Source organism: Parus major, chromosome 3 (genome assembly GCF_001522545.3).
Source record: "Parus major isolate Abel chromosome 3, Parus_major1.1, whole genome shotgun sequence".
Taxonomy (NCBI): domain Eukaryota; kingdom Metazoa; phylum Chordata; class Aves; order Passeriformes; family Paridae; genus Parus; species Parus major.
The window spans coordinates 54150553-54165109 of NC_031770.1; positions in this window are offsets into that span (position 1 = coordinate 54150553).

Genomic DNA, 14557 nt, shown 5'->3' on the forward strand with positions numbered 1-14557 from the left:
TACACACCCTCCCCTCCCGTTCAATTTTTTCCATTGGCGGAGCAGCAGGATGCAGGCTGAAGCGGAGGGTGGTTTTCCAGGGGCCGGCCAGCCGCGATGCCGGGCAGCCGCCGGGGAATACACCGTGACTGAGCTCTTGTCTGACCCCACATTCCTGAGCCTCCCGCCTGCTTCCACAGGAAAGCTGCTTGGAAATCTGCTGAATTGCAAGGCGTTTGCCTGCCTGAAGGTAGCTCCAGGGTCTCCTCCTCTTTTTAAATTTTTTTCTTTTTTTTTTTTTCTTTTAGTTTTTGTCTTTTGTGTTTGTTTGGGTTTTTTTCTGTTTGTTTTTTTTCCCCCGTTTTTTTTTTCCTTTTTTTTCCTTTTTTTCCTTAAGCTTGTTAGGAGGGAGTAGGTAACCCTAGCATCCTTGCGTGAGACACCCTGGGAAAACTGTAATTCCTCAAAGCACAGCAGGAATGCTGTAGCCATGAAAACACGCTCCTAGGAGCGGCTCTCAGCTGTGTTTAACAGCTCCGCACAACAGCATCGCGAATACAACCACAAACTCCGCTCTCTTCCTTGACACTTTCTTTTGTCAGACGTTGACACTTCCACACGGAAAAAAATTACCTTCCCCAGTACATTTTTAATAACTGTTTTTTACTAACTCACCTAAGATAAAATGTGTCTCTTCACATGCAAATGGCATCACCCACGTTTCAATACACAGAGCTAGACTATTAATCTGCAGTTAGGTGCATGAACAATTGCTTTATTACTAGAAAACCTCAAAACTTCATCGACTGCAGCAGCTGTTGGTGAACAAACTGCCAGAAAACAATGCATTTTTTCAAATATTCTAATAAAATTGCAGAGTTACATCCATGTGCCAAGTGTGAAAATACAGCCAAGTTACACTGCAGATGATGTGTTCATTTTAAAAGAAATACAAGAACACTAAAGTAAAAAGCATTAGTAACCCACAAAAGCCCCAAATCAATATGTAGATCCATAAAAATGAAATAACAATTTGCACAGTAACAGAGGAATTGCTACTTAAAAGTGGACCCCTGTTTCACTGTGTCCATTATTCAGACTCATTATAGAGGAAAGTCCAGAACCCAGCAGCTTTGAAGTAATTCGGAACAAAATTTTATTTAATCTCCCAAAACCCAGTTATAACTAAGTCATCCACTGGAAAACAACAACCTGGATCTATTCTCAAACTTCACAGGTTCACAATATTATCACTGAATACACTCTTCTCATCACGGCAGAGGTCAAATCCTTCCTTGAACTCTACTGACCGCCATTAAGTTTTCCATATGTGCGTTCCATAGGCCAGCTTTTGTAAAACCTAAGAGCAGTACATGACTTATGCCCATACTCCTAAATTCTACAGCCAAAAATAGGTCTGCAGGCTTCACATCTGCTTGTTCTGGTAAAAACTCTTCCCTCTGTGCAAAGCTGACTATTTTCTTCTTCATGTTTCTGGTACAGTCATATTCATTTCACTTAGCATCCAATTATTTCACTAACAGGCCTGATCCAGGTCCCATGGAAGCAAGGACAGCTCAGGAGTCAAAGTACCAGGTCTCTCTCAGGAGGAACAACTGGCCCCTGGTCCTATCCCCCTTCTCACACAGCATACAGCATTTCTCCCTTGAGTCCATCTCCTAGGTCACTAACGAAACCATGTTCAAATGATTCCTTAGATATAATAAATAAATAAATAAATAAATTATATTTTTTAATATATATATAAAATACCACCCAACCAGTCCAGAAGCCTTTCATCATCAGCTATTCTGCTGAATTTATCTGTCTTAAAGATGAATGTTCAGAAGGCTAAATACTACTCCCAAAGATGTCTCTCCAGCATCCTTCTCAAAAAACAGTGATTCTTCCTTAACTCAGTGAAATATATCTAGACCAACAAAACCTAGGACCCAGCTGAATCACATTAAAGCCTCACAGTCTTTCAGTAAGAGGCTGTCCTTTCCCTTCCACTTCCATCTGCGGAGGGTTATCCCCAAATGTCAACATGTATTCATGCTAGTAGTGCAAAACACTCAACCCTGTACTTTCTTCTTCTTGAAGTTCACTGCATGTGATCATTGCGGTCCTAGGGGTCATTCAGCTACTTACTACATTATTTCTAATCTACCTGTGTATTCACTATGCCTTCCACTTTTTACCAGCCTGTTCCATCAAGGCATTCGCTCCCTTTGTGATAAGGCAATCAACATTCATTAAATTTGGTCTTAAGACTCCAGTTGATAACACCCAAGTTCATTTTCAAATAAGTTTTATTTTCAAAATTTCACCCCAAATACACCTAACTGATTACTTTTACCACACAGACATTGCATGTTAAAGGCATCCTTTTCTGACCTCAACTTATGTGGTACAGTCTAGCTTGTGGGTTACAACATGAGGGTCCTTATTTATTACACTGCCAAAATTGACTCCACACATCCACCTTATCCCCCTTTTCTCACCTGCTGCCTTGCCATTATCATCTTGGGACAACCTGATAATGAAATATTCTCTGGAAATCAACAAAAAGTAGGCAAGCCTCATGGTGAAAACAATAGATTAATTTCTTACTACTGTGAGAAGTATTTACACACCTCACAATCTTCCACAAATGTATTATCATCACAACATTTCTGGGAAAGGGAAGGGTGTCATTATCCTTATTTTCTAAAGAGCTGTTAGGTCATACAGGAAATTAATGGGTATTTCAGTACAGCAAGAGGAACCCCCCTAGCTTGTGTTAATGTACGTCTCTGGTAGTTTAATGGTTCTTAATGCCTCTGTTTTGCAATAGAAACAAAGTTCAGCTTGTGCAGAGGAGTCCATAATGAAACTAAAGTTACATGTATTAATTTTGAGAATCTGTTTCTTTCCACCTACAAAGATGTTTTAAAGCCACTTAATTTTATACACGAAGAGAAATGAATCCTCAAAATTAAAGACAGGTATTTTAACCTGCTATATCACCTTTACATTACAAAACCTTAGATTTTACTTGAAAAGTGCTAAGACATCCCACTGTCACCACAGTTTTGTTTCCTAAGCAATGGAAATCCATGAAGAAAAAGATAGAAAAGGCACCTATCCTTAGCATTCGTGCTGAGACAATGACATGCCTCCTTCCCTAAAGTCAGCCTACTTTCACATACATATGCCACACCTATAAAACATCTTTTCCTAGACACAGTCCAGCCTGTTTCTGAAATGCCAATTCTCTGCTTTGCCTCTTGACCTCTCCTGCCTGGCTCACCTGACATTAATACAGCTCAGCTGTGTGAAAATCCCTGATCCATAAGGTCCTCTGACTAATACTCAACAGATGGGTGCTGGATGGGCACATGTGGAATGGTATCAGTGTCTTGTTGATCATGGCTTAACCACAGAATGTTACGGTACACAGATGTGTTCAGTCTTCCCATAAAACCCAAAGCAGGTTCCCATGCTCTCTGAAACAGAATCTGTGGAGGAATTAAAGAATTTTGAAGTAGGAAATTTGGGTTTTCAAATCAGAAGCCTCTAGTGGAGCTCTCAAGAGAGCTGGGAAGCTATGCCATACTAAGCGTAACTAATGCTAAAAAATAATTGCATGTTGTTGTCAACAGGATAATAACCAGAGATGAGTTTCAAAGCCTTGCTGATCTCATGACTGAAACATCTGAATTATGCAACATCTGCTAAAGAAATATTCTCATTAAACCATACTTAAGATCCATTCTTGGTATCTTTGGCCTTGAAGTGGAACCTCTCAAGAAATGCAGTGGTCTCCCATTCAACCACTAGTGAAGGCAAACCTTACACCCCATTAAATTCTTCCATAAAGACATCAGCTCAGTTTCTGAGAACTCAACCTTCTGCAAGCCAGTGCTCACACACTTAGCTTTCTTGTCTCATCTCAAAATGTTTATCAGATGCAAAATGACAAAAAATGATTTAAGTAATTCATTAATTAACTCTGATTCAGAGGAGTTTAGGACAATAGTAAACAGGAGCCTGTGTGTTAGCCCATTCCTGCTCACCAGAAAGCAGGTCATTTCACTTACTGAACGAGATCATCAACACAAGTCTAACAGCTCTGGCTATAGGTCAGAATAGATGTTAAGCAACAAAAACATGATGTACATGAACACAGTTTTATACCCTTAGTTATCACAGAGACTTACAATGCCCTAAGTGCCTATTACTTTCCTGTCAGTCCCCTGTTCTCTCTGTGAAATGCTGTGATGAAAGAGATCAAAGGGATTCTCCCCATCTCCACCTCCCTGTGGAGTCAGTGTGCCCTTGCCCAGCTGAGCAGAGAACAAGGGCTTGCTGTACACTCTCCACACACACCTCGTGTCCAAAACAGTGAGAATCCACTGCCACTTAAGCTATGCAATAAAACACATTTGATCTTTAAAACAAGATGGAATTTTTCCTTTCTTTTTATGCTGCATGGTTCTTTAGCACTGCTGTAGAGAAGGGTTTACTCTTTGTGGTAATGATCTATTTTCAAGTCTTATAGAGAACAGTTGGAGAATCAAAGTGCCTCTAGTTACTGTCTTATTCCTTTCAGTATAATTAAATTAAGAAAGATGTAGCATGATCACATGATGGCAAGGCACATGGCATGAGCACTACTGAAAAATGCAAAGACAGAAGAGAAAAAAAAAAAAAAAAGAACTATACAGCTTCAATTTCAGCAACTGAGCATGCTGGATTTGAGAAGCCTGGCATGCAATGATCCATCAGCAATCCTGCACTTGGGACTGGATGGGATAGAGCTAATTTTCTTCACAGTAGCCCCTATGGTGTTCTGTTTTGGATTTGTGACCAAAAGAGTGGTGATGGCACATGACTGCTTACACTGTTGCTGAACAGTGCCTGCACAGCATCAAGGATTCCTCCATTTCTTACAGGGAGCAGGTTGGGGTGGACAAGAGAACACAGCTGGGACAGCTGATCTCAACATACCACATAATCCCACACCATAAAATGTCATGCTCAGAAATAAAAATGAGGGGTTGTTTTGACAGGGTTCTCATTGCAACATCTGAGACCAACAAGGCTCTCACCAGGGTTAACCCCCGAGACAAAGGTTTCCCTCAGAAGCAGCGGTTCCCACATCAACAGAGAGGCTTGCCCTGCACAACCTCAAAGGCTCGCACTTTTTAATAGTCTTTTTTTCCTTAGAACTAAGAGTAAAAGCTGAATTTTTTTTAAAAAAATGTGAGAAACACTGATACACAAGACCAAGATCAGAACCTGTCCTAAACAGGTTCTACATCCAATATCACTAGAGCAGAACTGATGCATCTTTTTTTGACAAACACTCTACTTCAACAATACACTTTTTCAATATCCAATGAACAGTAACAGATATGAGTTAGCCAAATAATTTTAATTAAATAGGTATTTGTATCTTCCAAGCTATAATTAAAAACTCTTTTACTGCAATATATACATGTAAAAAGGTTCTCAATTTAGGACAGTTAATTTGTGGGAATGAAAATCAAAAGCTTGGACAAATCTCATAAAGATATGAGTGCAAATGTTTTTGGGATACATTCTGTTACAAAATGAGAACCGAGGCCTTCACGCATGCCATTTAAAAAAATAAACAAGCTTGTCTATTAAAAATATAAAATATTTGAAGGTGGAGTCATTTGTCACTAGAATATACTAGGAGATCTTATAACATAAATATTTACAAAGCACACATGTGATTTCACATTGCATTACTACCACTGGTTGTTCCATTAACTGATCCAACAGACCAGCTAATTGCTTGTGCAAAATTGACTATTTGCTGTCATCCATTCAAGACAGAAGCACAAACAGTTGCCAGGGAGTAGAAAGCTTTAAGGGGTTGTTAGAAAACAACCAATTAAATAATTATTATATAACTTTTCTTTAGAATACTGATCATGGGTTCATCAATTAAGTTAGAAAAATGTGCAGAGATAAATAAATGTTATGGAAGGTTAAATATGGCAAAGTTTCTAAGAAATTTGTGTCAAAATACTGTTTACTTCAGTAGCATGAACCAAAAGGCATGTAAAATAGATTGCTGCATAATGAATTTCAACTAAAGTAGTCCTGAATATGGGTAAGATTTTATAGGATGTTTCAAGACATGAATGTTTCCCCAGAAGTTTCAGATTCTAAGGTTAGATGAGTATACAGCAAATTCTGCCTAACAATACCTCTAATCATTCTGGTTGTAGATAAACATTTCAAAATGCAAAATAAGAAATTAACATAATTAACAAAAGGAATATTAAAGAAGTCAAATTTGGGGAGGGGACGTTGTTTGCTTTTTTTTTTTTTTTTTGGTGACTCTTAATTGTGGTTTCTCATTATAGCTAGCTGGCAAACATACTAAAAGTGGTAAATGGCAATATTAGCAGCTTATTACAATATCATTAAATTAACTGAAAGAAATACTGGGGTATAAAAGCTAGCTGAAGTCTGGCTAACATGTGTTGCTTACACCCACACGCACTGCCTCGGCAGGGCGACGCACAAATCCTGCAAAGCTATTTGCCCGAAGCAGAGTGAACAATGAGAACAAGTTCAACATCTGCCAGGGTGTCCAACTGCTCACAACCATTTTTCTGGTCAGAGGGGGCATTGTTTAAGTTGACAGGTTCCTAATGGCCTGAATTATTTAGCAATTCTCAAAAGACTCTTTCTACTCATTAGAGAGGAAAATGCGAACCACCCCAGCCAGCGTTCCCTTGCTCCCCGGGAGCCGATCATGCTAATTGAGGAGAACATCACAATGTGTCCCATTTTAATCACATGAGTTAAGCAGGCAAGAGGCTTCTCTTATCCCCACCCTACAACGAAGGATGGAGGGCGCCAGCTCCCACGATAATGTGCACCTCAGTTTATCATCATCTCCATGTTTTTGAAAGCCTTCAGTCTGAACAAAGAGGGAATGTGTTGCTGCTAAGCGCTACACCCACCGAACTAAGTAGAGAAGTGAAACACATTAAAGGGAAAATTGAAACACACAGTTTGAAGCCTGAATGCTAAGTGAGCAGCAGTAAGCATCTCAACATATGGGAAGTTAGGGGGAGGCAAAATAGCTGTTTATTGATTTTTTTCTTCTCATCTACCATATGATAGATGACAGGTACAAACAAAATAGAGTAGCAGCACAGAGGTTACAGACAAGTGACACTCATAGCTTAAAAGCCAGATCTTTCAAACATATTCCCACCTCCAATATACACAGAAATTAAGGGGAACACTACTAGTGACAGCAGCTTTACCCTATGATGGATTATTTCTCAGTCACTTAGGAGCAATCAAACACGCTCTGCAGCAGTAATTATTCCACCTAATCCTAGCCCTGCTCAACATGGGAAAAAATGCAAGTCTTACAATCAACAATCGACTTACAATCAACTGTCTTATTTTCTTCACAGCCTCCAAAATTTGGAATCTCTTCAAAACCTAAGATCTGAACAGAGCTCCTCACATAAACTTTGTGAGGAATGTTAGTACAGTAATTAGGAATGTCTGCATTAGACCTCTTTTGCCAAAACAAAGACCATGTGTGAGAAGAAAGAGATTTACAAATGCATTCAAAAGCTATAAGGGAAGATTGTAAATATTTGGTAGATTACCATTCAGAACACAAGAGCTATAGAGAATTGCCAATTTGACAGAAGGACAAATGGAAGGAGAACACTTCCAAATTAATATTATTACTTCTGTTCTTAAGCAACCACAATGTGAATACGAAACAGCAAAAATTATTTACTTTAATGCATTTAATAGGAGTTCAGGAAATTCCTTTCTTATTCTTTAAAGAGATGCTACAAAGATAAGCCTTCCAATTAACATGAACAGAAAGTAAGCCACCAGTTTACTTACAAAACCTTTATTTTGTCATCTGCATATAAACATTTCCAGAAGCAGCAGATTAAGTCAGCAAGCTAAATGGAAAAACATAAAATCTTCTGTCGGCATGACATTGTGATTAAATAACTAAAAGGCCAGAATGGAGGAGAGACAACATGATGCTGGCCTATTCAGCCATAAAATTCACTTCCAATGACCACATTTCAGCATGTAGCTTAGATCATACATAGCATTTTCCTATTTGAGAGCGTGCAAGATTGATTGTCACAGGCTCAATTGCCCCATACATAGGCAAACAACATGTAAGGAATGATTAAATCAGCAAGATTCCCCACTGAGCCTCCTACACAAGCTTACACTCAGGCAAAGGAGAGGTGGGGTCTCTCCCAAGAAACAAAAGCAGAGGATTATGCAAGAAGCCCAAGACCATCTGCACAAAGTCATGTGGCCAGGGATTTCCTCTTCCCCTTGCTGTGTACTGGGCATCCTTTCCCACTTCCAGTCTGAGCTGGATGCTGGGCAATAGAGCTGGACTTAATTCCCAGCTCAGGGACAAAAGAGAATCAGGGACCAGGGGTTCCTGAGGCCCTCTTTGCCCATACTTACTGCCTTCGAAGTTAAGCCACTTAGGGATGTAATCCTTAATACCCCAATGTGCAGAAGTTCATAATGTCTGGGTCATTGTAAAATTCTGCATACCCTCATCCCAGCCCAGCCCCTCTTGCATTCCCAAGAGCAGAGTCAGCCAGGCAGGGTCACCCTACTTCCACCCATCTCCCAGATGCACAGAGCAGGGGACTTTTCCATGCAACCATGCTTGGAAAGACACAAGCCCTTCCCCATGTGTATCCCAATTTCATGTGAATTAAGAAGTGGAGCATCTGCATTTTGTGTTTTCTATTTGCTCTAATTTATTTAAGTTCCTTTCCTCCTTGCCTGAGGTAGAAAGATCAGGGAAGAATAAAAAAATGTTCTTGACCTCAACAGGATATCTTGTTTGGTTATGGCAGCCTCAAGGACTCTTTCCTGGCATCTGAGAAGTGGGTTACAACTAACATTCCTGTTGTTTCACTTTTTCCATGAGGCCCAGAAGGTAACTCTATAGCATTTTTCCAAATATAATGAAACATTAACTCTATTTGCAGTAAAGGCAACTCCCAAAGCAATGTTTGGATACTCTTTGACTTCGGTACCCCTAAGCAATGTGCTGCAGCAGATCTGTTTTTCCAAAGTGCTCAACACTTTCTAAACAACACTCATGCCTTGTGAACAGTCTACTGTGTGGCAGCAGTTTCTGAGTCCTGACTGCTCTCTCCCTCCTTATCAAGCTGCCTTTTCAGCTTCCTGAAATATTATTGCTGACATGATGGCATTGTTTGGATAAATCCCAATCCAAGCCAACCACAGATAATAGAAAGATTTCTCTGAGCTTTGGATCAGGGCAAAAGCAGTGAAAGTGCCCAGAGAAAGAAGTCTCTGCTTTTAATTTCAGAATACTCCTTAAAATATGTCTTACTCCAGGTATTTTATTCTTAACCTTATGGCAGGATGCTAAGGTACACTAAGGCAACATATTGAAGCATATCCCCCACCTCAAATTCAGATTATTGCATCTTTACAATCTCAAATTTGCAGAAAAATAAAATAAATAAAAAATAAAACCAAGAAAGCAAACTGTCACCTTGTTTAACTGTGCTAAACACAAAGAATACTCTGTTCACTGAACACACTCACTACATACTGAGTTTAATCAATGCTGGTATTAGTTTTGCAATACACATGGGACAGTCTGCAACCTCTTCTTGCAGGTCTATTTGTAAAATGCAGGATGACCTCAAGAGCATCCCCAGGAAATCCTTAACTCCTCTCTATTCATCAAAAATATTAAACAGTCATTACCTTCCAGGTCCAATCAAATCTTGTTTAATACCCTCCAAAGATATAAATAAATTGGTCAACCTTCCAGTCCAAGATTCATGTCCGGACCTAGATTTTGAACAATATTCAAAAACAGGGAATGTCTGGATCTCTAGGTTTTACTTAATTGTGTCTGGAATAAATCAAATCTACAGTCTAGCTTGCACTTCAGCTCTGCATTTCTGAAGTGCTTCCAGAGTAATATTTTAATCTGGTCAAATCACTATTTTTGTAAGTGGAGATAGTAAAAAGTTTTTAAAAAACATGTGTTTGATAAAATAATTTTCTTGAAATGTGAAACTGGTGCAGGAGGGAAGTCCAGAGAAAACTCTTAAACATGTTTTGCTAACTTACCATTTTTCATTTTTCCATGACAAACTTCTACAGCTGACAACCCTGAATTTGAAAAATGAACACATACATAGAGAAAAAAAATGCAGAACACCTCATTTTCCATTTGTTGATCTGTATTTGCAACATTAAGATGAACTGTCTTAGCTCAATGCCTCTGACAAACAGCAAGCTCTCTCTAGTGGGGACATTTGTTTGGTCCAGCAGCATCTGAAGAACTGAGCAAAACAGTAGTGTGACAACAGTACAGTGCTTTTAAATATGCCTTGTCAGCCCCAGTTATAAAGTTTGTAGCTGTTACAGCAAGCTAACACCTCAACATGAATAAAGTGAAAACTCAGCAGTGACCCTTGCAGAGACTGTAAATATTTTTGAGTTTGCTCCTCGTTACTTTGTCAAGGTACACACAAGTAAACCATTTTAACTATGAGCCATTCCAGCACTAGGAAATGACGACGGCAAATTAACCAATGGTCATGCCTCAGCGTAAAAAAGGTTTCCTGATCTCCAGAGAGAACCTCCTGTGGCTTCAGGTTGTGCCAGTTGCCTCTGGTCCTGATGCCAGGCACCACTGGAAAAAGCCTGACTGCATTTTCTTTGTACCCTCCCTTCAGGTATTTCTACGTGTTGGTGAGATTCCCCTGAGCCTTCTCTTCTCCAGACTGAACAATCCCAGTTCTCAGCCTTTCCTTATCCAAGAGGTGTTTCATCATCCTTATAGCCCTTCATTGGACTCTCCCCAGTACCTTCATTTCTCTTTTGTACTGGGGAGCCTAAATGTGAACACAGCATCTCAGATGTGGCCTCACCAGTGCTTAGAGACAGAAAAGCAGGAGAACTTCTGGTCTGGTGTTTTGGGGTTTTTTTTGTTGGGTTTTTGTTGTTTTTCTTTTGCTATCATTGCCTAAGAAAACTGTTACAGCAGAAGAGGTGAGGTTCAGAACTACTTACACAAACATGCAAGAGAAGGAGGGGAACCAGAAATTAATCTTCACACTTTCTGGCAGCAGAGGCTGAGAAGCCCTTAAGCCAAATGCCTACCACCATTTGCTAGCCACAGGCTGAAGGGAAAATGGAGATGCCAGCCAGCACCATGGCAGGAGTCTGACTAGAGCTTTCTGGCCAAGAGCAGAGATGACAAGCTCCCCACAAAGTCAGAGCCCCTCTGCCTCGGCATGGAGAGAAACCCAGCATCACTAAAACCCAAAGCTAGTAAATGTAGCTCATTGGTTCACCCATTTGGTGCCCTTTATTATGCCTGCTTCCTACAGGTTTCTGTGATGGGCATTATAAATGGTGAAAGAAAGCAGCTGCTTTATTTACATCCTTTGGCCGGAACAGGCAAAGTGTCTTATTCTTCTTGGCTCTGAAATACAATGAATTACAAACACAAATGGATGCATGTGCATTTCCTAAGGATAGAATTACAAATCAAACTTTGCTCCTGTGAAGGAGATTCATCTCCCTTTCAAGCAGTCTCTATAGAAAACTCTCTTATTCTGCAAGTACAGGCTGAGCATCAAATTTGACCCATTACAGCATGTAGGACTTTTCCCCTGCTTTGTACCAACATAAACAAATGCACAAGCAAGAAGGATCTTGGAAGGTGTTCCCTGCTTCTATCACTTTTTGTTCAAGAATGGAGTGCAAACAGCAGATCTGGTCATGCCTCTGTCATTCATTCTTATTGGCAGAAGAAATAAGAAACATTATTATAAAGCTTGTCTCAAGTACAATCGGCAGGGAAAGTAGTCTGCAAAATACTGGAAGTTGTTTTAATTAAACACCTGAGTTCAGAGCACTGACTCAGAGGATGGCATTTCTGGCAAGTGTACAATGTGGACTAAGAAACACACATTGTGTGGTTACTCTGGGAAACAGAATTTTGCATTACTCCAGAAGTACCATTTACCTACCCAGGAAATGCATTTTCCATGGAGAAAAGCACTGTGGCTCTTTGGCTATGCACAGATTTATATTTAGAACTATCAATTTTCCCTTTCTTTCTGTATTATTGCATTTCTCATACTACATCAAGCTTAATGTAGGTACTCTTAGGAAGCCCATAAACAGCAATTTTCCTCCTGTACTTGGCTTGTACTGCTCAGCCATTGTCCTGCTTTTTCCTCTCCCCACCCCAGGGACTAGAATCACCAGATTCTTTCACTTTCTCTTATACAAGTCTTGGTCACTATTGTTTTTTCTGGTTTATATTGCTGTTTTGTACTCTATGAGGTGATGTAGCCATTCAGGATCCAAATGAGGTGGCAGATGAAACAGTAACTTTATCCTGCAAGCTCCCGGTCCATAGCAGAATTGGGGGTGGCTAAGACAGTGAAAAGATGAACCCCTTCTCAGAAAAATTAGGTGCAAAACCTTATGAATTCATATTTGGCTGACTCTAAACCATGAGGTCATATGTAAGATTTTCCTTTTAAATTAATATTAGGTTATTCTTTAAAAGAAAAGAAAAAAAAATAAAAAATAAAATAAAAAAAACAAACACAAGAACAACAACCAAAAAAAACACCAAAAAAAACCCCCTAACTTTTGTACTATTTTAAAACAAACTGGCTAGTAACACCTGTAAGTAGAGCTGCACGACAAACAAAGAAAACCACAACAATGCCAGACTGTCATCCCCACATCAGGGCTAACTTCAATGAGATCTATGCAATTATTCTGAAGAAAAGAAGGAAATGTTGGGAAAAAAGGACAACCAAGCTGTTTTGCTGAGTTCAATTCACCTATTTCACACAGTTTCACCTGTTTCTCTTCTTTCTCTGTATATTAGATGAAGACTGAACCTGTGATCACCCTGGAACACAAGGGAACTGAGCAACCTGCATTCCAAGAACACACTGAAGATGTTCATGACATATGCAACTTAGTTACATTATTCACCATTGCCACCATTCCCCATTTCCTTCCAAAAAATGGTCACACCACATTTTTCTGAAGACAATGAAGGCCATGTGAAGTGATGGACTATGAGGTCTCTTTTTTTCTTTGCTAGAGCATTAAATTTTCAAGCTGTCTCTGTACCTTTAGAAAACAGCGTAAAGCTGGCCAGTGGGAAAACAAGACCAAAATATTTCACTTACAGAGGATTAATCCAGCAGGAACTTCATGAACTGAACAAATTGAAACTGGCAACCCTCCACTCATCCCAAAAAAAAACCCACATCAAATTACAAAAGTATTGAAATTGTCTCATTTTCTCACTAAGATTGCCTGAAACTAGATGGGGTTTCCCAAAGACATATGGTTCTACTTACATTAAAGTAAAATTCAGATCTGATCATTTTAATCCCCCATAGCTAATCCTATTTGCCTAACCAAGAGTTAAAACAACTAGCACAGCTCTCCTTCCTCTGCTGGTTCACTGGGAGGCATCTACTCCATTTCTCCTTGCTTTAAGCACTCAAGCAGCTCTTAAGGGCCACAAGACATTACCCTACAGATCATATAACTTAAATATTCTTCCTCCTCCAGCTTTTGGGAGAAAAGTTCTCCACTTTATCTTCTGAAGCAGTCCCTTGAGAGATTGCATCCTTGGGTTTTGGGGTTTGTCTTTTGGTGGGTTTTTGTTTGGTTTTTGTTTAGTTGATTGGTTTTTGGGTTTTTTGGTTTTTTTTTTTTTGCAAAAGCTGTATCTGTTTTACTTACAACACCAACAGTCAGAAGAGGAAACCTGCAACTACAGCAACATAGATCATTAACCAGTCTATAAAATTGTTGTCAAGACCTGGACAAAATTCACAGACTGTTCTGTCTTCTCTTCTGTGTTCATAAAGTTTCCACCAAACATCTCTAACAGTGGGAGGTGGGAGGAATCCAGAGCACTTAAGACAATTGATTTTGCGAAGATTATGTTATGAATAACCCAAAAACCAAAGATACCTGGTGCTCAGATCATGTATCTTAGTGTGCCTCCTTTTTATTTACTTTAAAAAGAAAACATTTTCCACCTGACAAATTTTAACTTTTTTTTTATTCAGCTCTGTCCCCAAATACTCATCACTGTCCTACTCGCTCCTTTTCTCACATAATAAATTCCATTTTTGACCAAGATCACATCGCTTCCAGGCATCATTAACTGTCTCCACACTTATCACTTAGACTTCTCACAAAGGGCTGGAGGCTAGGACATCTTCAGTGTCTATGGACAGTGGTTCTGGAGCAGTAGGGCTCTGCAGATTTCTAGCTTCTCTCCCCACTGGCAGCAGCCTGACTGGGTGGTGTGGAAGGGGCTAGGAAGGAGGGCAGCCAAGTCACACTTCCATGAGGCTTTTGGAGTAATTTCTGTTAGTTCCATTAAATAATTTTGATTTTTGCATATTTTGATAGACTTTCTCCACTCTCTCTTGTAGCCACCACATTTAGGACATTCTGGACAATGAAAGAGAGTAAATAC